Raw genomic sequence first — 24353 nt, 5'->3', positions numbered from 1 at the left:
TATTGAGGTCACATCTTCATTTTTAATTTTTAACTTCTTTGCTGCAATTTACCCATATAGTACATTCAGTAATATATAATAAATAAACTTTTATAGAGTTAACAATGTTTTTTTCCCTGTCACATCCTGCTCCTTCACTACAGTGATAAGTTGACCTGTGATGCCCAATAAAGAAAAACGTAGCAAGCACATGTGGTTGTATTGTGCAGATCTGCTGAAGTCACAGAGGGTTTTAGACAGACACATTATTAACAATTAGCCACTTACTGTAAATTCTAGCTGACACATCTCATTAAATATAGGCCAAAATAGACTTTGGTGATCGAACCTCATTTTTAATAGCTTTTCCCAGCATTCTGCCAATTGTTGTCAGGAAGCTGAAAATTACTCCTACCACTAGGATGCCCACTTTATTCTTGCTGACTGCTGAGAAATTTCAAAAGGCTGGCCTGCCTCCTCTGTGCCTGATAAAGGTAAAACCCAACCATGTGCCTATGATGGGGATAGGCCTTTAAAAACCTCTCAGCAGGCAGCATGAAGGAAGAGAAGTAGGGGGTAAAAGGAAAAATATTTTCTTTTGTTGTTTCCTCTACATAAGAGCCCAGAGTGACTTATAACATTGACTGCCCCCTTCTAACACAATTTTGATGTGGGACTGAACAGCTGGTCTAGTGTCCAGAATCTAAATGGCAACTTATTGCTGAAATATCTGCAATTACTTTCCACCCCCACAACCAATCAGAAAATAAATGAAAGTAAATTTTTCATAACTATCAAACTTAGCCAAAGACACTTTTTTAGATAGTTCTTTTTTGTTGTTGTTTTTTATTTCTTTTTTCTTTTCTCCCAAGCCAGTTTTACATACTGAGCAGGGATTCTGTCTATGTTCAAAAAGAAGAAAGAAATTGCAGACAAATTTAACTTACTTAGCAGAGTCCTCTGTGAGCATCTTAAGATATCATTACCCAAATATAATTATCTTAGCTCCAGTAATCTCTTCAGTCATAATGTTTTCCATCGTTGAACAAGTATCAGAACCGAACTTGTGTCCTCTGGCTCAGTACTGGGGTAGCTTCAGCAAATATATTATAGACAACATTTCAACAGATCAAATGGTGTGGCAGAGCACAACAATTCAAGAAAAAGCACTTGTTAAGCTCTCTACATAGAGAGATAAATGATGGCATCTTACCTGTCAAGATTTTGGAGTTTCTTCTTTGACCCTAATTGTTTTCATGCAAAGTACTCATGGCTGAGAATTTACTTCACCATGAGCACATGCAATATATAGAGATCACATGTTTATTCTGGCTGGCAAGGAGCTCACTGAAGGGCCCAAATCCAATCTCCTGCTGAAAGCTCAAACCAGGCTTTTTCTCAGACAGGTTTTGAAAACCCCGAGGAATCCACACAATCTGGGACTACACAATCTTCCAGAAAGGCTGTCCCCCCAAGTCTGACTCTTCCCAAAGTGAGAAGTGTTTTTTTTCTATCCAGTCAAAATCAATCTGTTTCATCTTCCAGCTTAGGCAGATGTGTATAGCTTACCCAAAAACAGCCAGAGAAGGCAGGTAAGTATCCAGCTCGTTCAGAGTGACTGAGCCACTGACTGAAATATAAAGGGTTATAGCCATGATTTTACACAACTTACTGAACTCTTACAGAGCTCCAATGCCCACTACCTCCTATTCTTTACAGTTTGTAATTATGTCTGCGTAAGTCCCAGTCAGGCCAATAATGCACTGATCCCTGTCTTCCAAATATGTTATTCTGACTCATTTGGCAAATACATTTAGTGAGCACAGCTTTTTTAGCCCCAGTATTCTCCCATTTGTCTGTTTAAGAACACATTTTTGGCAAAAACTTCTGGATCTATAAAAAAATAAATAAAAACACAAAAAAGAGAGAAATAGATTAGTAAGCATGGGGAGTTTGTTTAGCTAGGTTGCTGCCACGTTTAAAAAACCAATGATCTTGAAAGAGGAGATTGTTATCTGCCAACCAGTCCACTGAATGGGAAAATCAGGAATAAAGCTTCAGAAGCCTCCCACATTTTGCTTCATAAGTATTCAGGTGTGAATGTGAAGTCACTCACCTATGTTTCCCTAGCCTTGATTCAGCCAAGGCCTTTTAATGATGTGTTTAATTTTCAAGACATAAATGTGACCTTCTCTTGGGAAACCTTTTTTACAGCCATTCTTCAGTGATCTAGTGAAACCATCTATCTAAACAGAAATGATCCTCATCAGGAAATCTGCAGCAGAAATTGGCTATTAAAGCATTTCCAAGTTTCCTCTGGGATACATTTACAACAAGGGCAAGAACCCTTGTGAGAAATGGATCCCAGAGGAAATTTTACCCACAAGGGCTTCTGCCTTTTAACAGATATCTTGGTGTTTCAGATCAAAGACTGTGTCTTCACTCAATTTTCTGCTTATTCTCAAGACAGTCAGGAGCAGATTCTGTCAAGTGATGCACTGCTATGGGGAAAAAGGAGAATAATCATAGGAAATATATACAATCATTAAAACAGTTTCCTGTAATGAAATTTGAGAAAACTGCCTTTTGGATTCTCAGCTTCAGAACCAGAAGTGGTAAAACCAGCAAAGAAATTTCTAAGTCACACACAAAGAATTCTAATGTTTTTCCAATACAAAATGTCCTTTTTACTTGTCCAGTACTGCTTTTTCTATATCTATCTCAAAATAGAAAAATATTAAAAAACCCTTCTAATTTCTTCTTCCACAGTGTGTACTACAATGAAAAATGGCTCCTTCACTTTGCCTGTCTCCCAAGGGTCTTGCATCCTGTGTGGTTTAGCTGTCACTACCAACAGCTCCCACCTGTGCACATGTGCAGGAGGAACTGCTGGGCTGCTGAGGAAAACAACCAATCTATGCTCACAGCACCTGGGGAACCCTAACACTGTCTTAAAAGGAAGGAAAGTGAAGCAAAATAATAGTGTAAACTCAGGTTGATTTCCTGTATGCAGCTGGATTCTTCAAAATGAGAATCATGAGGTGAGCCGGGAATACTTTTTAAATATTTTTTTGCAGAAAAGGAAGTATTCAGAGAAAAACTGCTAATCATACCAGAAAACAAACCCAGACATTCTGCCATATGGAAAGGTTCTCAAATTCTCTAATCTGATTCACATGGGCTATTTAGGTAATTAACTTAAGCTGTTTAAAGAAAGGAGAGAAGGGAATATCAGAAAAGGAAGCCAAGCAGCTTACAGATATAGCAGCTACATCCTGCAATCACCAAAGGACACATTATGGTAATGATGATCAGGGTAGAAGCTGGGCGGAGCTCAGGGGCTGAAGGAATCTGACTTTCTCACCAGGATGGAAATCTCTGGAACAGCAGAACGCCTGCATGACCTTGCCTGGAACAAGACACATCTCTCCTTGCCTCTGCTGTAGAGGAGCTGAGGTAGCTTGCCACCACAGCCCCCTCCAAACAATCTGGATGAACCCTTGTCCACAACAGCCCATTTCTTCACTGTAGTAAGCCACTTACTGCCTCAAAATGATTTTGTGGCCCCAGTTATGAAACAAACTATTGAAACACTTATAAGGACTGTTTGCCATCCACAGCTTTAAGAAATCTCAAAAGATAAGGAGTAACTGCTCTACTGAATTTGAAAATCAGAATCTTAAATAGCTGTATTCTTCTTGTGAGGGGATGATGTTTGGGACCAGTTCAAGCTGAGCGAGCCATAAGGATCTTCAGCCCAAGCACTAATTAATAGAAGTCATGTACAATACTGTTTTCTTCAATGAAAAAGGTCTTGCTCAGCCTCCCAAAGCTCTGTCAGCAAAGTTCTACATGTGGTATTGTTCTCTGAACAAGGAAGTGAATTAAGGCTTCTAATTTCTTGGCTAACTTCATTTCAAGAAAGAATGAGATTGGTGCCAAAAAGCACTCAATGGATTCCCACTCAAACAAAACACTTAAGACCATGACTTGAATCCAGTTCCTCGTGTATTTAAAGTTATTAATGTGCGAAAGTGCCTTGCTGGGTGAAGGTCTAATGACCTGGTTTTTTGGACTAAACTCTAGCTAAATCCAACAATTAAGTGAACATGCACTTGAAAACTCAGAGTTTATTTAATGATAAACTCCAAAATCCTGGTTTCCTCTTTCTTTAGAGCCACACACATCGTCTTGGAAAGTGTTCTCTTCCATAACGGTATTTGAAAGAGCTGCTTCAGTCTGGGTTCACTTATCCAAAAACGGCCCAAAATCTCGTGATACCGGGAGATATGTCATCAGGAGTTCTAACAATAATTCAATATCAAATTAGGGCTTGGGTAAAATAATAAAACTTTCTAAAATGTATAATTAAACAGGACAAAACAACTGTACCTCAGGAAACTGGCCAAAGTGCTTTCTTTCAAATCTTGCTAAATAGATTATTAGATATTGTCAGAAAGCTGTGATGATTTTTTTTTTTTTCTACCCCTTCTACAGCCCTTTAAGTATTTATCAACAAAACTTGTTTAGTTATACTAACTGAGACTTTTTGGAACTTTCCTTAATGTCTTTATTTATTTTTAATTACTTTTAATAGTATCCTAAAAGTAAATTGTCTTAAGTTATATACTTGGAAATGGATTTACACCCATCCTAGTTTCACTCCAGTGATCCTCATTAGCAATGTACATATGCATTATGTATTTTCAAATGCGTTTTTTTAATCTATGTGATTTTACTTTTTCCTCAAATAAGAGAAATTAAGAACCATGTCTTCAAATACTTTTCAGGCAACAACTCCACTGATATACACAATAAGAACTTTTGCACCTAAAATCTCCCATTAATTATCAAAGAACTATAATCAATGATAATTATCACTGCATCCATGATGCTAAGATCAATAAACTAACACATAGTCATAAGCCCTTTGAAAATTTCAAATTTTTCTGGCACCCAGTGTCCTTTAGGATCAGGTTCTTTATGCTTCTGACAATGTCACACCATTTTTTTGTGCTTAGGCTAATGTTTAATGTCATGTCTTCAAAAAGACCACATTTTAGGGGGGAAGTAATCCCTTTAGAACAAGAGCAAGGTTGAGAAACTATACTACATTTTGATATTTATATGAAAATAATTTGGTTAAACAACTCTGTTAAAACAGTCTTTGCAAATGGAGGAGATAAAAAAGGCAACAAAAAGGCAACACAGGCAAGTTATAATTATCTAGTAGCAACTGGTAATAGTTAATGAAATAAGACATCCATTTTTATAAAAAAGTTTCCCATGTTCGCAGAGGACATAACTAAAATTCATCTCTTACTTGTGGATGGTAATATTAGTTTGCTTAGTTTTTATTTATGAACTTCTTGTTGGTACAGGCACCAAATAGGACTTTTTTACTGCTGCTAGATGAAAGCAGGTTCAAAGTGAGATTTGACTTTTTTCCTATCTTTCAAGATCTGCTGTGTAAAATACACACTAAAAGCTTCACCTAGTTTGGCCTCATTATATCTTCCTTAATTGAGTCCTAATAAAAAGACTGTGTTCTAGTGTGAAATTTATTAATTGGTTTTCAAGACGAGAGGCTTGAAGCAATATAGACATCTCAATTAGGGATGCATTTCAACATAAATACAAAATTTATGCCTCCTGTGATTGCCAAAATGACTTAGAGCTAAACACTGAGAACTGACGCACCAAGTCTCTAGATATACTTTGTACCTGGGCAGGAAAAGCAAAGTATTTCTATAGTAGATTGATTTACTGCTGCTGAAGACTGAAGTAGGGCTACATCTTGAGTGTGTGAAAGGCTGTCACAGAGGGAAAGCTTAATTTATCAATTTGCCAGTTTCTCAGGGGAAGCCATTAATGACAACAGTATGAGGCTGCCTTTTAGCAGGATTCATTGGACTTATTTTCCTAACTTAAAAAAAATTATAACTTTTCCCTCCATAAAATACCAGACCTGTCAGACACACAAAAGGACAACAGGAAATGGTGCTTTAAGCACCAAGAGCACCATCTATTCACCTCACAGCTTTCTGCTTAGATTCAGAACTCTGAGTGCCATAAAAACAGTAACTTTAAAAACCAACAAAAAAATCCTAACATTCCAACACCTACCAGACCCACCCTACAAAATGTTACGCACTCACTTTGCACATTAAATAGGCATGATTTGCTTACCCCTGTAGATGCCCAAGCCAAGGCACACTGCAAAAACAGATCACACATCAGCCAGTAACTCCTTCCTGTAAGTAGCATGGAGCGTCCTAGTACCAATTATTCAACTCAGTTCAAACTTCTTAAAATAAAACAATTTTTGGTGCCAACCATGGAATCTGTGCAGCACAGTCACAAGCAAAATCTCACCTGTGCATATGGTTTCAGGCCAGAAAAAAACATAATGAAGTACACCTGAGTCTGTGTCTCCCTGGCTCCAACTGAGTTTAAACCTATCTGCAGTTCTAACAAATAGTTAGACCTAGGAAATACACTAAACTTACACAGAGCTTGTGTGATCTCTACCTCTAATCACCATTGGCTCTGCTTCATCAAAAACAAAGTCTGGAAAATATTTAATAAGGAATAGTCTCTGAGAGAATAATTTTAATAATGATCTACCCACATTTTTTACTTCTTAATTTGTTTGTTAGATTAGTGTAATTTTAATTAAACCCCTGGTTAGCTGCACTAGGTTTCAGCAGAGCTCCTAGTGAGAAAGGTGGAGAGCTGAGCCTCCTTCAAGGCACTCCAGTGCAAGCTCTCCTTTCAGCTTTGTACATCTATGGCAGGGTCAAGTGGTTGACCTCATCTCAAAGAAGAAGGGTCACTGAGCTCAGGGAAGCTGTGCTACTCTGCTGGTTTTCCATTGCTGAGCTTGCACTGCAGCAGATCTCCCATCCAGTGACCCCTCCCTTTGATCTCACAATGGGTTCAGGGAAATTAAAAACTGACAATGGCCAAGTGGAAAAAGAAAAAGCTAAGGTTTTATTTGCTTGCAAAGACAGAAGAGCTGACAAGGACAGGAGACTAGAGTGCACTTCTTGGCATTTCTGCCCTGCACAGGTGACAGGATGAAATTAAAGGAGCAAACCCATATTCAAATTCCTTACCTTTCAAAGGATTCACTGTGTTGTCCTAAATGTTGTTAAAAGGGGAAGAAAAAGGGTACTGTCACTTGTGAGAATGATCTTCTTTTACCAAGAAACTGTCCTGTGGTTTTGGTTACAGTTTCTGTGTTTAACTCATGGACAGAGATGACCTAAGTATGTTAGTCCCCAACTATTCCTGTCTACTTCTGTTGTCCCAAATAAGTGTTCTTTCACCTTGTGCTATAAGTTGGTCCACACACAGAGCTGAGATATTTGATTTCATTTCACATCTGCAGAGATGGGTGTTAAGTGGAAGATCCACGAAGCTAGCACACCTCCATTATGCCAGGTGCTCATTTTTACACACTTGAAACAATACAAATTTGGTATTTCCCATGTGTGTAACAACCTAAAGCTCTGGTCATTGTCTTTGCAACCTCATCTGTTTAAAGATACAATGCACACTTTATTTTGCCACTCACACTCAATGAGGAAGAGGTTTATGTGAGTAAGGGCAACCTGTGGGTGGGTATTTTCACAGAATCACAGAACAAGCTGAGTTTGAAGGGATCTTATGTTAATGAGCACAAATTTCAAGCAAAGTTGTTCTTTGGATTTGTAGTTTGATTTGTCATGTTTTCTTACTTTTTGGGTCATGGCTTTTGTTTCCTGCAGGTTTGGTTATTAATGAGTTCTTTTATTTGTCCTGCACTATACTTCTGACAATTTTTAACCTTTTCATGGTACTTCATTTCCACACTTCCAGACTAGGCAAAAGCTCCCCTGAACAACGAAATAGTCTAAGATATTTTGAGGATTTACCAAAGGAACACCCCTGCAGGAGCTCTAACTCCTTCTGAATGCAAGGTGAACATACTGAGCCTAAAGAAAAATTCAGTTATTTGCATTCACGTGCCTTCTCGTTCTTAACAGCCATGTAATCCCCTTCTTCCTTTTGCACATAATAGAAGAGAAAAAAAAGAGCTTTTTTGCAAGCTAGCTAGCAAATGCAGATTTAAAGCCTCTTTGCCCAGTACCAAATGTGTCTGAATTCCATCTGTATCACACTGCTACATGCCAATTACTTTAATTAGGGTGAGATCCAAGATTCACAAGAGAAAGTTCATAGTGTAATTAAGAAATAGTTTTTCTCCTCAGCACTCCCTTTTCATCTTCTTCTTTGCTCATTTTCCTGCTTCCCTCCCACCCTTTCTCCATTCAGGGACTTTTTCATTCTGATTCTTTAGTCATTTTGGCATTAGCATTGTTGCACTTACATCTTCAGACAGGCATGAAAGCCAAAAAGCTGGTTGCCTTTAATGCTTCCAAGATAAGGTGTAAGAAATGAAAAGCAAAGAAATGAAAGTGAAAGGTTTTATGCTGTTTTCAAGTGATATTTGGTGTGGTGTGGCACACTGCTTTGAAGTGTATCTTATTAAAAGTAATGTCACATCATGCCGAGAAATGGCATTGCTCAGCACTCAGGGAGCTGGGTAATCTCACACAAACACAAAAAATGGACTTGCCAAGGAAGGAAAGGACTGATTAGGTTATGTAGATGTTCTGCAGGACCTATAATCAGCATGATAATGCTGAATGAATCAATGAAATGAGTGTTGTCTTAATACCACCAGCAAAAGACATATGTCTGTCAAGGTTTGCTACAACAACAATTTTCATTTGAAGAGCTACCCAATCTCAATCTTCTTTCCAGCTGGCATGGATTAACACCAAGAGTGGGCAACTTTGAACAATTCCTAAATCACATAATAGCCAAGGCTATTTCTTCCCCTTTCTTGACACTTCTAATCAGAATATATCAGTCATTAAGAGCTTGACCTTCATGTGTCTTGTGGCAATAGGAATGTCATCACAGATTATAGATATTATTGTGAAAACATCTGGGTTTAGAATTATACAAAATAGTTTCTCAGTAAACACTTGTTTGCTTCTGTGCTAAACCAGAATACTTTTTTTTTCTGGACAGAGTAGATTAATAGAAATTTATAGATTTGGTATTAAATAGGAAATAATTTATTCTTTAAACAAAAGGAGATGGATTCGTAGGATAAATTATTTAGAACCAGATTTATGTCAAATGAGAGCTGGCCCCTGCCTCATTAAAAGAAATATTCAAGCCTCTCTCTTGTAGCAGGTGGCAGTATCTCACTGACCTCATCTCAACCCAGACCAGGTTATAGATGCTTTAAAGTCAAAATGTAGCAGTGTGAGCTCAGTGCACTAGAAGCATTGTATTTACAGTGTGAAAAGCCTCAGTGGAACACTCATCAATCACCTCTGAAGGGCTCTTTTGTTTTGTTGAATTAAAACCTGTTTCCAGTTGATTTCAGGTAAGCTGAATAAAATAAAGATCCTCCACATCTGGATTTCTATCAGCTCACTTTTGAAAATTTACAGTCATATCTTGGTTTGCTGGAGCATCTTTCCCACACAGGCTAAGCCCAGCCACTACAGACAATGCAAAATCATAACTGCTGTCTTATAGCCCTTCAATATTCCTCTCAGAATATCTTTCATATTGACCAAGTTGCACATACATGCAGGCATACAATGAATTTGCAGTTTTTCAACTCCTTTTCCATTGATGTAAGTGAATGTGATATGGTGTTATAGCAGAGCTACATTTGGATTGACAACATAAATAACCCTGGAACACGTGCACAGTTTTAAATGGAATGCTCATGTGCACATGCATTATGATGAGAGTCAACTTGTGATTAAATTGATCTTTGCCTGAATAAAAGAGTAGTACAGTAAGTGGAGCATATGTACTTCTAATTGAGTAGGCAAGCACACATATGAGAGAGTAAAGGCTACACTTAGGATCAGCTATGACATTATTTACATTTCCAGAAAGATGTATGTCCAAAGTTTTTTCCACTGTACTGTAGCACAGGAATTACAACACTATGTCATTAGATGGAAATAAATAAAATATCCAAGATTTTGTTTGACTTTTCTTCAATTCTGTAAGTTTTCTTTAGTGCAAGTTATTCTCCCAATAAGTACATTTTGCTCTTTTAATATAAATATTTTAAAAAATTATGCACTGTGGAACAGAAGTACTGACTTAAAACTCAGTTTCAGAGTCCCACGTGCCCTATCATTAGTGGCAGACTGATTGTTTTCTACATTTCAGCAAAACACACTGGACTAATTATAATTTCACCAACACTGGAGTTGAAGAACACAGATTAATGATCAGCAATTAAAACATCAACAACATCACAAACAATAATGCTTCATACTGTTAATTTCTGTTGCCTGAAGTCACGCTATTTCTCTTTGGGCATGAAAAACATAATGCAGTCATTACTTCCAACATGAATAAAATGCTATCACATTACATGCTGAGATTCATATACTGTAGCTAATTTACAGCACCTAGACAGGAATGTGCACTTGGTGGATTGTGCATATGTAATAAGACGCTAAATTAGTGTTAAGATCTGAAATACCAGAAGTCAGATTGCTCTATTCAAACATACGCAGCCCCAAACCCAGATTTTAAACAACCATAAGCTCAATGTAAACAAAGTACATCAGACTGGAGTCTTTACCTTCAGGAGTTTTTCTGGCAGACCAATGCTGTCAGATTCAACTGACAGAGGTACAGCCTAGACTTTTGTGCTACATTTTCTTAGAAAACTAACATCACTGTAATCCTTTCTGTCTGGTGCAGCATTCAATTTAATCACGTCTCTAGCACAAAGCTCATCTGATGTCATTTCTCATTTGCACCAGGAAACCAATGGCTGCAGCTGCAAGTCGCTGCAGTAGGTAACTGTGGTTTGCCCTTGCCCTTTGAGCATTTGCCTGCAGAGTCTGGAGGCCGTCACCCCGCAGTCAGCGTGGCTTGTGGTAGCACAACCAGAGCAGGACTTAAAACAGCCCTTTTGTCAGCATATCTGCAAGGGCATCCCATTAGCTATGGTACAAGTGATTGTGTGAACTCACTGGCTGTAACACTGTTTTTGTTCTGCTCAATATTCTCTGTTATCTTTTTCACCTACTGAAATTTATGTTGGGAAATGCATTCAGTAAACTGAAAAATAAATGTACTATCTCTGTGTTGAATGTCAGCACCTTTATGTGATCTGAAACATTAAAAAGCGAGCTGGGGACAGCTTTGTTATGAAAGAATGGTGAGCAGAGGCAGACACACAGAGGGAATGAAAGCAAACACATGAATCTCACTAGCCATTTTCAGAATGGAAATATTCTGTTCACTCGGACGCAGCCCTATTATGGAAATTGAAATGGATAATAAACTCCGCAAAGACATGCATTAATTAATGTTTGCTACATTTAAAATTTTCCTCATATGATTCTCAATAAGATAAAGCAAGATGCCAGCTGCTGATGTGTTCTTTATTAATTGTTTATCAACGACAGCTTGATAAACATGACAGTTTGTTATTCATCACAGCTAAGTCATCTCTTACCAAGGGCAGAGACTCCCGATGACTACGGAAGTGCTAGACTGATATGGAGTAAAACAGCCCAACAAGAGGAAATACCAACACTAGTTATGTCCAAAACTGAAACAGGTGCAGAACTGTGAATGGACATACAGATAAAGAATTCACCCATCAGCTCACAGGGATGATCTGCCTGGTATAGCAAATATCAGATCACTAGGGATGTCACAGAAGTGGAAGGGAAAGTCAGGTGTTTCATTTAACTGCAAAAACTTTCTGATTCATGTCTAACTTTAGATGTTTCTTGTTCCTTTCTAAGCAGCTGGAATTAAAGCTGTTCATGAGCTGCCACCCATGAATAAAGATTCTGCCACCCTGACTTTCTGCATCAATATCTCACAAGTGTCATTAAAACCAGCTGGTATATTTATGAACAAAAATGTTACATTGTAGAAAGTTTGGCAGAATTTTTCCCTAATACATTAGCAGCCCCGGAGGCATTGTCAAAGAGCTGCCAGAAAAAGGTTTGGTTTAACTTCCCAAATCCAATTCCCAGGAGCAGCAGGGATTACAGCTAGAAAGGTCTTTAGCAATTGAAAGAGACTTTTCTGATGCCTCTTAATGGGATGCCCTCTGGCCAAATGAACATACTCTGTGGGTTCTGAATTCAGCCAGGTTGAAATTCACAGTGTTTCTTGCTATGATACAGAGAAGTAAGGATGCTTCCACCTGACTCCTCACACATGGCATATGGGCAACTATCACAAGTGATAAACAGAATGTCTGTTACCATTTCTCAAACATAAGCATGGATGGCTGAAGGCCCAATCGAAAAATAATTCTCCTTTTAGAGCCAAACAACAGGTGGAACAGAATTATCAACATTTTCTTACGATCCTTTATGGGCATTGTCAGATGCTCAGACAACGGGGCTGATCTACTCAACTGCTCTGCTTGCAGACAAAGGAGTTGGGATGTGGACTTTATATACATTTAAAAACAAAGAGCTACGATTCACAAGTAGTTTTGCCAACTGGTGGATAGTTAAAGACACAGCCAAAGAGCTACACATGGGCTTTAGATACCAAATCAGGGAAACAGCTTACTCTCTGTTGTAAAGCTTTTTCATTACCTTCTTCATTAACCTTTGCTCAAGCATTACAATACCTATTACCTTTTCTTGTGCAGCATGTTCACACAGCATTATTTTTCATCATTCCTGTTCCCAGTATGGTGGCACCCAGTTAAGATCATCTTCAAAAAGGCAAACCAAGTGAGCCATTCTGGAGCTTAGTGTTGTCATTACAGCTTCAGACAACTTTGCTTCAAATGCTAATGAAGAGTCTTATATTAACCTTATATCCACCATCAGAGAAATTCTACATGACAGTAGATGTTCTTAAACATATTTTCCTCATTTTGCTTTTTTCTCTTTACACAAACTTTTATTGGCCTTAAACTCTACACAAGGATCATAGTAGAGGTGTTAAAGTCACAGATATTATGGTGCTGAAGTTTTATCACCTCATTGTGCTGGCCTGCCCTGTCATAACCAACACTTCCTCCCTGAACACAACTGTAAGAAACAGCTAAATCCTGCAGAAAAGCCCAGACCATTCTGTAGTGCAACTCTCACCAAAAACATTTCTTCCTGGCAGCCCTACAAATCATATCTGGTAATACTGGTTAGAAGAGCACAGGCAAGCTCCATCCATCATGGCAGCAGTGTTTTTTTATTCCAAATATTACCTTCTGCTATATGTAATTGGAAGAAATATCATTGTAAGAAGAAACTATTTCAGAGGCACTCTCTCAGGAGGTCTGTGTTTGAAGGGTTTAGAAGTACCTGTACAGCTTGACCTGATATCAATAGTATCAGCAAATGTTCAGTTCCACATCTAGATATAATGGAGTCAAACAAGCCACTAACAGGAGCCCCCCAACACACTCCTCCCCCACCAGACTCTGACTTCTTTTTTTTGTCGTATGACCAAGCTAGACTCCAACTAAACAACCCCACAAAACGAAATCACTTTCCATTGCTTTACTCATTTTGGATGTAAACTTATTGTGGCAGACATCACCGAAGGATTTCAGAAATAGAGAGGTGTTCTTACATGGCTTTCAGCAGCAAATAATTAGGTATTTGCTCTCAGAATAATGCAGTGAACCTTTTGAGAAATATGTAAGCAAAAAGGAGACTTTATACAGCAGTTTCACAGTAAATCAAACACATCTTATCAAAATGTGACCTATTCAAACTGCAAGTGATGTAGTGAAGAAAGATCATCCCTTAGCTGAGTACATGTTAAGTTCAGCAAAACTGTCAAAGCCCTTTAAGGCAAACAGCCCATTACAGCCCATGAACGTTGTAAACTATTACCACTGCCAAGGTAATGGGGGATAATTTCTCCAGAACTGCAAAGCTGACATATTGTCATTTGACTTTTCCTCAGAACTCTGCAGATAGATCATCTCTGCAGATAACATGCTTAGCAGCAGGAAGGTTTCCTCCCTTCTCAGAACAGCTAACAGAAAAGATGGGAAAGGCAGGTCTGTACAGGCTACAGTAGCTACAGCAGCCAGAAAAAATGCAGCAATAAAGTCTCTTAAGAATTCCATAATTATGTATTGGTCTATGGCACAGAGATTGGAAAAATCAGCTGGAAGGTAGGCAGAAATCAGGACTCTGATTTCTGTGTCAGGGATAGAGAAATATTACAGCACTGACTCCCAGCAGTAGAATCCTCAATCCACAAGTTTACATGATTAAGCTGCGACCGTTTAACTCACCAGGCATTTGATCGATATCTCTGTCACACAAGAAAGGACACAAATTGCTTTGGGAATGCTAATGGACATCCTAAACTGTAAGTGCCTTCCAAAAGCATCTTCCTATCTTTGTACACTAGGGGGGTCTAAAGCAGGAGCAGGGCTGCAGTTGCACAGGAGAGCACACATAGGAGACATAATTAAAAGATAGAGATAACAATGCAGAACATAATACTAACCGTGAGGCAAAAAGGGTTTTCCAAACATTTATGACTGTTGAAAACCAATACAAAAGCCTGAGGTTCTTTAATAGAAAGGGCAGCAGATTATCCACTGTGCCTACCAGAATAGGTCTTTTGGTACTTGTAACAGGGCAGTATCAATGACACCTTTAGGATAATTACTGGTTTATCCTGAGGTCCTAAATACATAATCACTTTATAACAGATGCAAATAGATTGTAAAAACCAAACAGATATCCCATAGGAAACAAATAAAACATGAGCACCAAATGGGAAACCAATATTCCTTTAGACCTAAAAATCACAGTTGTGATAGAAAATAATGCAAGAAATCAACTAATCTGGCACTTTCTACTCTCAGTGATTTTCTCATATATTATCACACCTTATTGAGCTCTCACTGATTTGATATCACAGCAGCCCTGGTGAAAAAGAGAAGACAGAGAATTCACTGTGTTCAAGTGGATGAAAACAGATGTTTTGTCCCTCTGGAGTTTTAAAATAAATACAAGTTTAAAAGAACATACACCACAAAGTTGGGTTAAATCACTTACTGAGTAAAAGGTCACAGGCCACTGCTTTTCAAACTGAAATGCAGAGATCTGTACTATGAGTATGGATAATAGCCCTAGAAAAGCAGGATTTTTTTTAAATAACTTTTATTATAAGCAGTATACCTGCCCTTCATATGCCAATCAACAAAAACTCAAATCATGTTTAGCTGCTGGAACTTGAGCTCATATCATAAAGATTCATAGGCTTAGCTGTTAAAATTAGTCTCATTCAGACTTGAACCAATTTGGGAAAAAACCCTACTCACTGGACAGTGATTTGACTGAAAAAGTGTGGCCCAGCAAAAACAAAAAGAAGGAAGGAAATATCAAAACAATGCTGAACTAATTTCTAACATTTCTAAATAGAAATTTTATTTTTAAATATATTATTTGTTCCAAATAAAGCATCTCATATTTATATTTCTTTAAAGATTTGATCTTCACAAAAAAAGTTGAATTTGTTTTTATTTAAATTTTAAAAATCCCCCCAAAACCCCTGCATAACACCTGTCTCAGTTGTGTGTTTCACATCTGCTTTTCAGTATGGTCAAATAACAAAGAATTTCACAATTCACACTGTTCATTTCCTCCCTAATTATTTTATTTAAATGCCACATTGCTGCTAAAATACTGATGGCCACAAAAATGCCAAAGGTTTCTGCATCAAGGTGCAATTCCATTAAGTCTCACTTTGAACTTTTTAGGATATCCTCTGGCTGAATTTTACACAAATCAAGTTGGCTTTGAGATTCAGATTGAACATTTATGAAAATGACTTTGTTTAAAAATTCACTATTAAAAGATTTTTCTGCCCAAAGGAGCCCCTTTAACCTTCATGCTGTACTTACTGTAGGAATTCATGTGAGCCTTGAGTACTCCCAGCTCTCTCTTCTCACAGCAGCATTGCTTGTGTTCATTGATATCTGTTCTCCATATCCTGAAAATTTTCCCCAACCGAACTCTGCCTCCAGAGGGTTCATCCATTCCTGATAAACTATACGTTCTCTTTGGATTTCTAAGAGAGGTGGCAAATACTGCAAAAAGAAAAAAGTAAAAGAAAGGATTTCAAATTTTAAATGCACTTGAACTCTCAAAATTTTACTTCTTATTTTGTGTTTTGCTTAAATGAGCATTCATTTCATTGCATTTCATCAGCATGAAAGAACAGAGAGAGTGAATTCTTAATTTTCTTCTTTCAGGTATTCATACCAGCCACTAGACAGGTTAGACATCTATGGATAATGAAGAGAAACACAAGTTTATTAGTAAGAACTGAAAAAAAACCTGCATCCTTATGCTTCAAAGCATTACAAAAATAAATCTAGAACTGATATCCCTTTGCTCTATAAATAGCATTTGATGGAGAGTAAAGAGAAACTTTTCTTTCCCATATTAGTTCTGTAATTGCCTGATAGTACTACATTCTGAAGCAATTTTATCAGAGAGACAATAGACACATACACACTTTGCTAAATACAAAACTAATTTGCATCACTTATTCTATGGTAATTGTGCATGTTTTCAGCTCATAAACAGGTGAGGGTGCTTCTCTCAGTATAAAAAATGCCATCTATCTTGTTGGGTATACCAGCGTATGAACACGCGCGGGAAAGTTTCTCATGTCACAGACAAACTGACAATATTCTCAGAGGGCCTTGCTCACGAGCTCCAGGATAAAAGGCCTTCCTGTCCTGCACAAACCAGCAGCTCAAACCTCTGTGGCAATTTGTAAACTTGTAAACACCCACTTCAGGGCAGTAAGGGAGCGCCTGTACTCAGCTCGAAGCACACAAACAACACTTACAGAAAAAAACATGCATCAGAGGAAGTAGCAGATCTTAGAATGTATTACGCTAAGAAAAAGTTGCAATTCATCAAGCAATTTTTTCACTGTCATTTATCAGCATTAACCATTAATAGATGTCTGCAAATTTGCAGATGGCTCCATTTCAGCACGCTTTTCAGGCCACTGTTTAGAATATCATGGCATTTAAGCAAAATGTTATGAGGAGACATCTTGGGATATTATTTGACATTGCATATGGATGGATAAACTCTCTTCCCCCTGCCCATCAGCTGGCAGTTCCAATCCAAAGAATCAATCTGGAAGTTCAGATTTATGAATCCAGAATGAAAAACTCAGTATGCAGAAGCAGTTCTCAATGAGGCAGGATGGGTGCTACAAACTTTACATGCTCCTTTTTCTACTGTCAGCTCTAGTAAGTCGTGAATTTACACAGCATTTTCTCTTCCAAGCATGTACTCATTTCTAATGTAAATGATATAGAAAAAAATATTGATTGACCATAAACATCTCCAAAAATAATTTTTGTGAATAATGAACTTTTTCCCACATATTTTCATTTAGTACCTTTGAAATAGTGAATGCTGCAATAAATGTTTTAGTACAAGTAATTTCAAATAAATGATAGAAATATTTTATGTCTTTTCTTAAGGGGTAATTCACAAAGCCATCCCAGACAAGTGTTACTACTTAGAAAAAAAATATCCACAGCATAAGTAAGACAGTATTGGGTGACAGACATCCTTGAATCATACCACACTTTCCCAGGAGATCTGGAAACTGTCATCACAGCCACTTGCTATTAAAGCTCAATTTAATAATGAGAGCTGATACATTTTAAATGTTGGTGCCATCCTAACATTAAATTATATGATGGACTGCCCCAAAATGATAAGCTTTAAATTATGAAAAAGTTTATGATGCATAAACTCCCCATCCTCCGTTAACACCTTTTACCAGTTCCAACTTCTTCCACTTACAGTAAATGTCACCAAATACCTTCATCCTTTTAGAAAACCACACCATAAAGTTGAAAAAAATTATAATAGAAAAAACTACATTTTCAGTCTCTACCTTCCATTTCTAATGGTGTTAGGGTACATTTTGATAATAGGAAAACCCAGTATGCAGACAGAACAAAGCAGATCCTCTCATGAAGTAACAACTAATAAGCAGAGGAACAAACTTTTAGTGATAATTCTGAAGGACAAAGCATTCATTTAGGTACACAGGGACTACAGAATAGACAAAGTTGTCTTCAATATATAAACCCACCAAAAAAGCTCAAGGATATGGACCCTGTGGGGAAGTGAGTCACCCTCCACAACCTCTCATTTCTCTGTCTCAGTGAAACATTGTGTCAGTCAGTGCCAGGTGATCTGCTCTTCATTAGGCGGCTCTACCCAAACTGCAGACCAGGAGTATCACCAAGCTCACTCACTGTCAGCCATGCCTAAACACAAGGCTGTGTCTAGGAACAGACGTCCATACACCCTATTGCCAAATCTCCAATCTGTACTTTTTACATGAAGGATTTTTCAGTCCTTCTTGTGCCTCCAAATTCTTTGTGCTTACTCTGGCTTTCTTGCTATTCCAAGTCCAGGGAAAGACAAATAAGGTTATATAGAAAAAAATCAAAACTTGATAAATGGGAATTAGAAACATATTTAATATCGTTCCATATAAGTGCTTCAGATATTTCACACAGGTAGTGGAGCACTGACTGTTTTGCACAGCCACACATGGAACAGCACATGCCACACCAGCTTGCTGTACTCAGTTGTGTTCATTACAGTAGAAACAAACATGCTAATTTAAACATGTATGCATACATCTTTTCAATGCAACAGTATCTAGGAGTGATTCCAAGTGTTCCCAGCATGAAAGCAGAAATTCTGAACAAAGGTGCTATAAGTAAACCTAAAATTCAGATTAAAAAAATCTTCTCCAGTACAACCTTTAACATTTTCTAAAATAACTGATAAATAATGGCAGCCATTTGGCTTTTAATGAAATATAGACAACAGGAAAAATTCTATCTTGAAAGAGACTTGGAAAAATGCAGTTCTTGGTTATATAGCACAGCATTCCACATCGATTTTGCTGGCTTGCAAATGTAAACAGTTTTGCACAAAGCTTGGCAATCTAATAATCAAGTTGACCTCCTCCCAGATAATAATAATTTTTACTTGAAAAGACTCTGATAACAAAGTTTCCTCTGCTGTGTTTCAAATGGAACTGAGAGAGTCAGACTTGACTGTCAAGTGTTTTCATGTCACTGCTTGCTTACTGAAAGATGAAGAGAATAACAATCTTTAAGGAACAGGTACTAAAAGTAGAAGAATTAAGAAATAAACACCTGCAGAGAAAGACAGAAAAAAGCTTTCCCTGATAAAATACAATTCAGTTAAGGTTGACACAGTGTTCCTAGTAAAGACCCTGTTCTCAATCACTCGCACCATTGAGAAAGCTGTAATCACCTGAGTGATGTGTCTCCCCTAGCCTGAATTTCCTGCAAAATTTCAGTCAAAAAACTGCAGCTGTTCCTGAGAAAAAGGCAACGGGAAATAGCATTTGCTTCGAAAGTTAAAAGAGTCTGAAGACCTTTCTTTAAAAAGTCCCATACTTTAGAACAGGGACTTGCCAAGTTGGCAGAGATCTTGTGCCTTTTGCTCTCTCAATGAAAAACCACTCAAAAAAGTCCAAGTTCAAGCCTTGTGGTCTGTGCACAGCCAGTACTTCCTGGACTTGTATTTCCCAACCTTTCTGTCTGCACTGGACATGCTCCAGGGGCCTGAGAAGGTCTTTCTCTGCAATTACAGCTCAGTGCCAAATCTGAGTTGAACAATCTGAACTAAGGCAAAAGGTCTTTGCTGCTATTTCAATACTTTCCTTACTAAGTCCAAGCAACATGCAAGAGGCAGCTCTCAAATTCAAATATCCAGGGAGAGCACCAATCCTCCACGGAACAGACTGGGAAGAAGAGGAGCTGGAGGAATGAAAAAGAAACTGGTTATAACTGTAGGGAAAAGACAGATTGTGACCCAGAAAACTTGGACCAGAAGAAAGAAGGAGAACAAATGGTGAGCAAGCAGGCTGCTGGGCAGAGAGGCTTGAGTGAAATCCAGGAGAAGGAAGACAAAATTCTGCTGAAGAACAACTCCCAGCTAGAAGAGATATCTAGGAATGAGGCTGGAGGAGTAAGAGACACAGAAGCTGTGTCTCCTACAGTACTCCTCCACCCCATACCAAAATATCCTGCAACTTAACATCATTATATATGATAAAGCTTTTGTTCTAAGGGGGTTTTAGTCTTTTACTGGCTCCTGACAATTTTTTTACTATTTTTTAAAATGAAAATACAACACTCAAATTAAAACATAAGCTTTCAATAACAATTTTGACTTCCATGACCTCCATGAACTCAGCTCAAAGGAACTACCAGGAACACACCAAACTAACCTTTTTTGTTGTTGTTGTTTTCTCCTTTATAGATAACCATTACTTTTACAGTAAATCTTTTTAGCTCAAATGCAATGTTTGAACTGCTTTGGGAGAGAAAGTGCAACTGCTTCTACAGAGCCATTTGATACAGAGTAGTTCTTTGTAAAACACTCCAACATTTCCATTATTTTTTATGATTCCTTAAACATCATAGCAGGTATGGGGTAAATGGATGTGATAACTTGTGGATAACCTTTCTGAATTTTTATTTTCTATAGTTTGGTTATAACTAAAACAACTCCCACCTAAGAAAAATCCCACCAAGTATGGTGTGTAATATTAAAGTACTCCAATAAAACACAGACATTAAAAGTAATGAGGAGTTTTGCAGGTAGCTTGAATAGCTATATAAATTTTCAGAGATTTTTTTCAACATTGAACAAAAATTCCAGTACAAAATTAGCTGTAGAACCCTCATCTACCAATTCCCAGCACAAGAATATCTCTAAGCCCAGGAATGGCTCACATGTCAAATGTTCTCAACTTAATCAACAGGATTTCCTCTAGGATTATTAGAATAAACTATTCCAATTAGGAAATGTTCTTCAAAGGATAAAAAAAAAGGCACAAAGCTTTCTCAAATATTTTTCCTTCCATCCACTGCTTCTGGCAGTCATCAGAAGAGCTGACAGTTGCATTTCAATTTTCAGATTTCAATATTGCTTTTGATAGATGTTAGTCTTTGTATATATCTGGATTATTTCTGAGCCTTATTCTTCTAAAAGTCCCCAAGCAGCTGGATTTAGTTTTCACTGTCAGTGGCCCGAACAAGATGATCACTTAATGTGAAAAGACTCATGAAGCAGCAAGGGAGAAGGACATGTAACAGTGTCAAATTCTGCAAGATTGTTCCGTACTACTTAAGTTCACGTGACTGAATCACAGTCTGGAAAACTTAATTTTGGAACTCAGTACTAAGTTTTGGAAGACAGTTCGTAATTGAAAAGTTAGTTTCTAATGAAAATATGAGGTGATGAAAGGTTGGACTAGCAGACTAGATCATTTGAGTCTTTATTAATAATACGAGTTCATTTTAATTCAGTGAAGCACATAATTGACATCAAGCTTTCTAAGATCAGCACTCTTTCCTGTGACTTGAATCTGTAATATTTTAAGACATTTTTAATGTTATGGTATGTTTTTATTATTTGCATTTTTAAATTAGGTTGCTGTTAGATAGCTCAGAGGAATTATAAGCTTGTTGATTTTATTGAGCCCAATGATATCCAGTGGCTAGTGACAAATCTTTATAAGCCTAAACCCCAATTCCTTGCAGTGACTCTGCAGTCATCTTGCACTGTGGGGCAGAGATGAACAGGTTCCCCTGAGATTACTCCACCTTGAACCACCAGAAAAGGGCGACAGGGTCAATTACTGTTGCAGTTTACCCCACACCTGCTGCATATAAATCAGTTTACCAGAAGCTCTTAAAGTGCTTTAACAACATTTACTTCGATGCCATTATCTTTGTAATTCCAGGCATTGTCAATTTACAACAATGAAATCCAGAAATAAAAATACAGGGAATGCAACGGAAATGCTCTTGTCTGTTTAGACTGAAATCACCACCTCTGAAAAGAGCAGAAACTTTGACATTTGCCCTTCTATCATGCATTTTATTGAGCTACTTGTCTACAGGAAAGATATGTTTTAAATAACCCCATGTAATAAAAATCACTCAGTCACATCAGAAAGTCCCACTCTATTTGATATGAATTTTAATCAATAAGGTCCTTAGTACTTTTGCCCTCTTAATGTTAGCAATGTCAGGAATCTCTGAATAACTCAAATTTTTTTGCAAATCCATAGTCTGATTTTTTTGTTCAACTTTCCAAAAGAACCTGTGATTCACAAGTCTAAATAATTATAATAATAGAATATTATTATTTGAGGTATAACAAACTTAGGCCCAAAATGATGGACAACTAATAATCTTAAGCTAAGTGATTACCAATGAATTTGTTTGGCATTTTTGTTTTGTTTTTGTTTACATAAACTGGTTATTTAAATTGCTGGAAATTGAGAATCTGCAGGTATCATTATTAAAAAAACCTTAGAACTCAGATAAAGATAAAAGCAATCTCAAAGGACCAGTGGGTGAGTTGAAATTTACCATTATGCATCTCTGCACAGGTTTACCCAAATCATCTCCTTTAAACAGAAGTAACATATTGGGAAGTCTAATTAAATACTCTATGGTCTTTTTAGGTTTACAGAGGCATAAATGAGAACTAGCTACACATCTAGCAATAGGAAAGCACAAGTCTGAATTTTCAGAAAGCCTCAACTTTCCATGGTTGAGCAATAAGGTGGGATTTTTCCTATTTTATCTAGGTTGATAAAGCTGGAGAAGGTAGCAAGGAGAAACAGATGGGGTGTGGCTGAGGCAGGCAGCAAGTTCTGGCTTTCAGTTGTGCCAGGGCTGAACAGATTTTCTGTGGCTTTACAGCATTTTCCTGGCTTCAAATACAGATTTGGACCCCAAACATAGCAACAGAAGCTGAAGCCCACAGAACTTGTGGAGTCATAAGGTCTTTAAAACCAAGACTCTCCTTTCTGGAGCAGCATCTCACCAGAGCAGGATCTGAGGTGGATCCCTTCTCATACACACTCTTTTGAAAGGGAGTACAAAAATCACCAAACAGGCGACCTAACAGAACTTCCTTGAAATGAACATTCAGACTGATTTATTTTCCTTGCCTACATAATTGTGTGGTTTTAAATAATTCAGGAATACAGAATATTGTATATTAAGCTGGTATTCTTCAAAAGGAAGAAGACAGGAGGTACCAAAAGGACAAACAGTATCTTAGCCCAGAACTTAGCTCAGAGGAGTATTCAGCCAGTCTCTCAGGTCCTCAAGGTAACCCACACACTGCTCTAGGATGCTTTGTCACCCATTCAAAGCATTGCATAAGAAATTGATTGCAAAAGTTCAGCCTCATATTTTAACAACATTTAAACAATAGAGATACATTCTTTTATCTACTCAAAGAGGTCAACTCTGAAAGAACCTGCAGAAAAATACTATACTGTTTTCTGCCACCCTTTTGAAAATACAATTTTAAAACAGCTGACCCAGTATTTTCCTTCTAATAATTTAAAAAGCACCGTTAAAGGTTTTCTACTAAATTGTTTTATTTGATGGGTTTGGTCTAAACTTTCTCTTCTCTTGCTGTGCCAGCAGCTACCATCATACTTCATGGCACTTCTTTAGAGAACATGTCTGCAGACCAGAACTCTGTAAAAAAGAACAAACTAACTTTGCAGACTGTGTATTCTCCATTAGAAGGAAATGGATGTCTGCTGCGGGCAACGCTCTCCGCTGTGATAATCGAAGCTTTGAAGCTTGGTCAAACTTCCAGGACGTTGCAATCTGCTTCCAGTAGATGACAGCACGAGCTGCACTCCGGCAGAAGCAGATGAGGGACAGGACACACTGTCACCAATTATCTGAGTTTTTGACTGCTACAGATCCAGCTTTGCTTCTTTGTACAAGAATCCCAGCCCCACCAATTCTGTTCACTACTCATTCATCTCTTTTGTAAAAGGCTCTAGAAAGAGCCCTTCAATCCTTCATTTCAAAACCTCCCAAAACCTCTGCAGACTCTGTTCAACACAGAGTACTATTTTTGAAGCAGTGTCAGCTGATGCCACCTCCAAGGGCACAGTGGCAAAGAGACCAGTTCTGGCTGCCCACCAGCTCCTGAGCAGCAGAGAGGGGGATGCAAATATAGACATGAAGCCCCTCAGTCTTCATCATATGGGAAGCTTTGTTTGAAGGCAGCTCCTGAACGATGTAACATCACTGATGCAGTAATTTATTGATAAGTTCACTCTCACCTGTCCACTTGTCTTTTAGAAGGAGACAATTTCTACATAATGTGCTGAGGAACTAAAAATGAACAAAGCTTCAGACATGAAGGGCATGACATGGTGGGCTGGGCACCTCTAGTAAG

At 37.8% G+C, this 24353-nt stretch overlaps 1 long non-coding RNA gene across 1 annotated transcript in view; it reads right to left on the bottom strand.

Moving 5' to 3' along the window:
* The window catches only part of LOC119705219, a 225475-nt gene that overhangs the window by 153151 nt on the left and 47971 nt on the right, over positions 1–24353 (bottom strand). Inside the window, exon 2 of the long non-coding RNA XR_005258170.1 lies at positions 15935–16120. This is a non-coding gene — a long non-coding RNA (uncharacterized LOC119705219). The remainder of the gene's footprint in view (positions 1–15934; positions 16121–24353) is intronic.

The sequence above is a fragment of the Motacilla alba genome, chromosome 10, assembly GCF_015832195.1.
Source record: "Motacilla alba alba isolate MOTALB_02 chromosome 10, Motacilla_alba_V1.0_pri, whole genome shotgun sequence".
NCBI lineage: Eukaryota > Metazoa > Chordata > Aves > Passeriformes > Motacillidae > Motacilla > Motacilla alba.
This window is presented reverse-complemented; position numbering and strand designations above follow the sequence as displayed.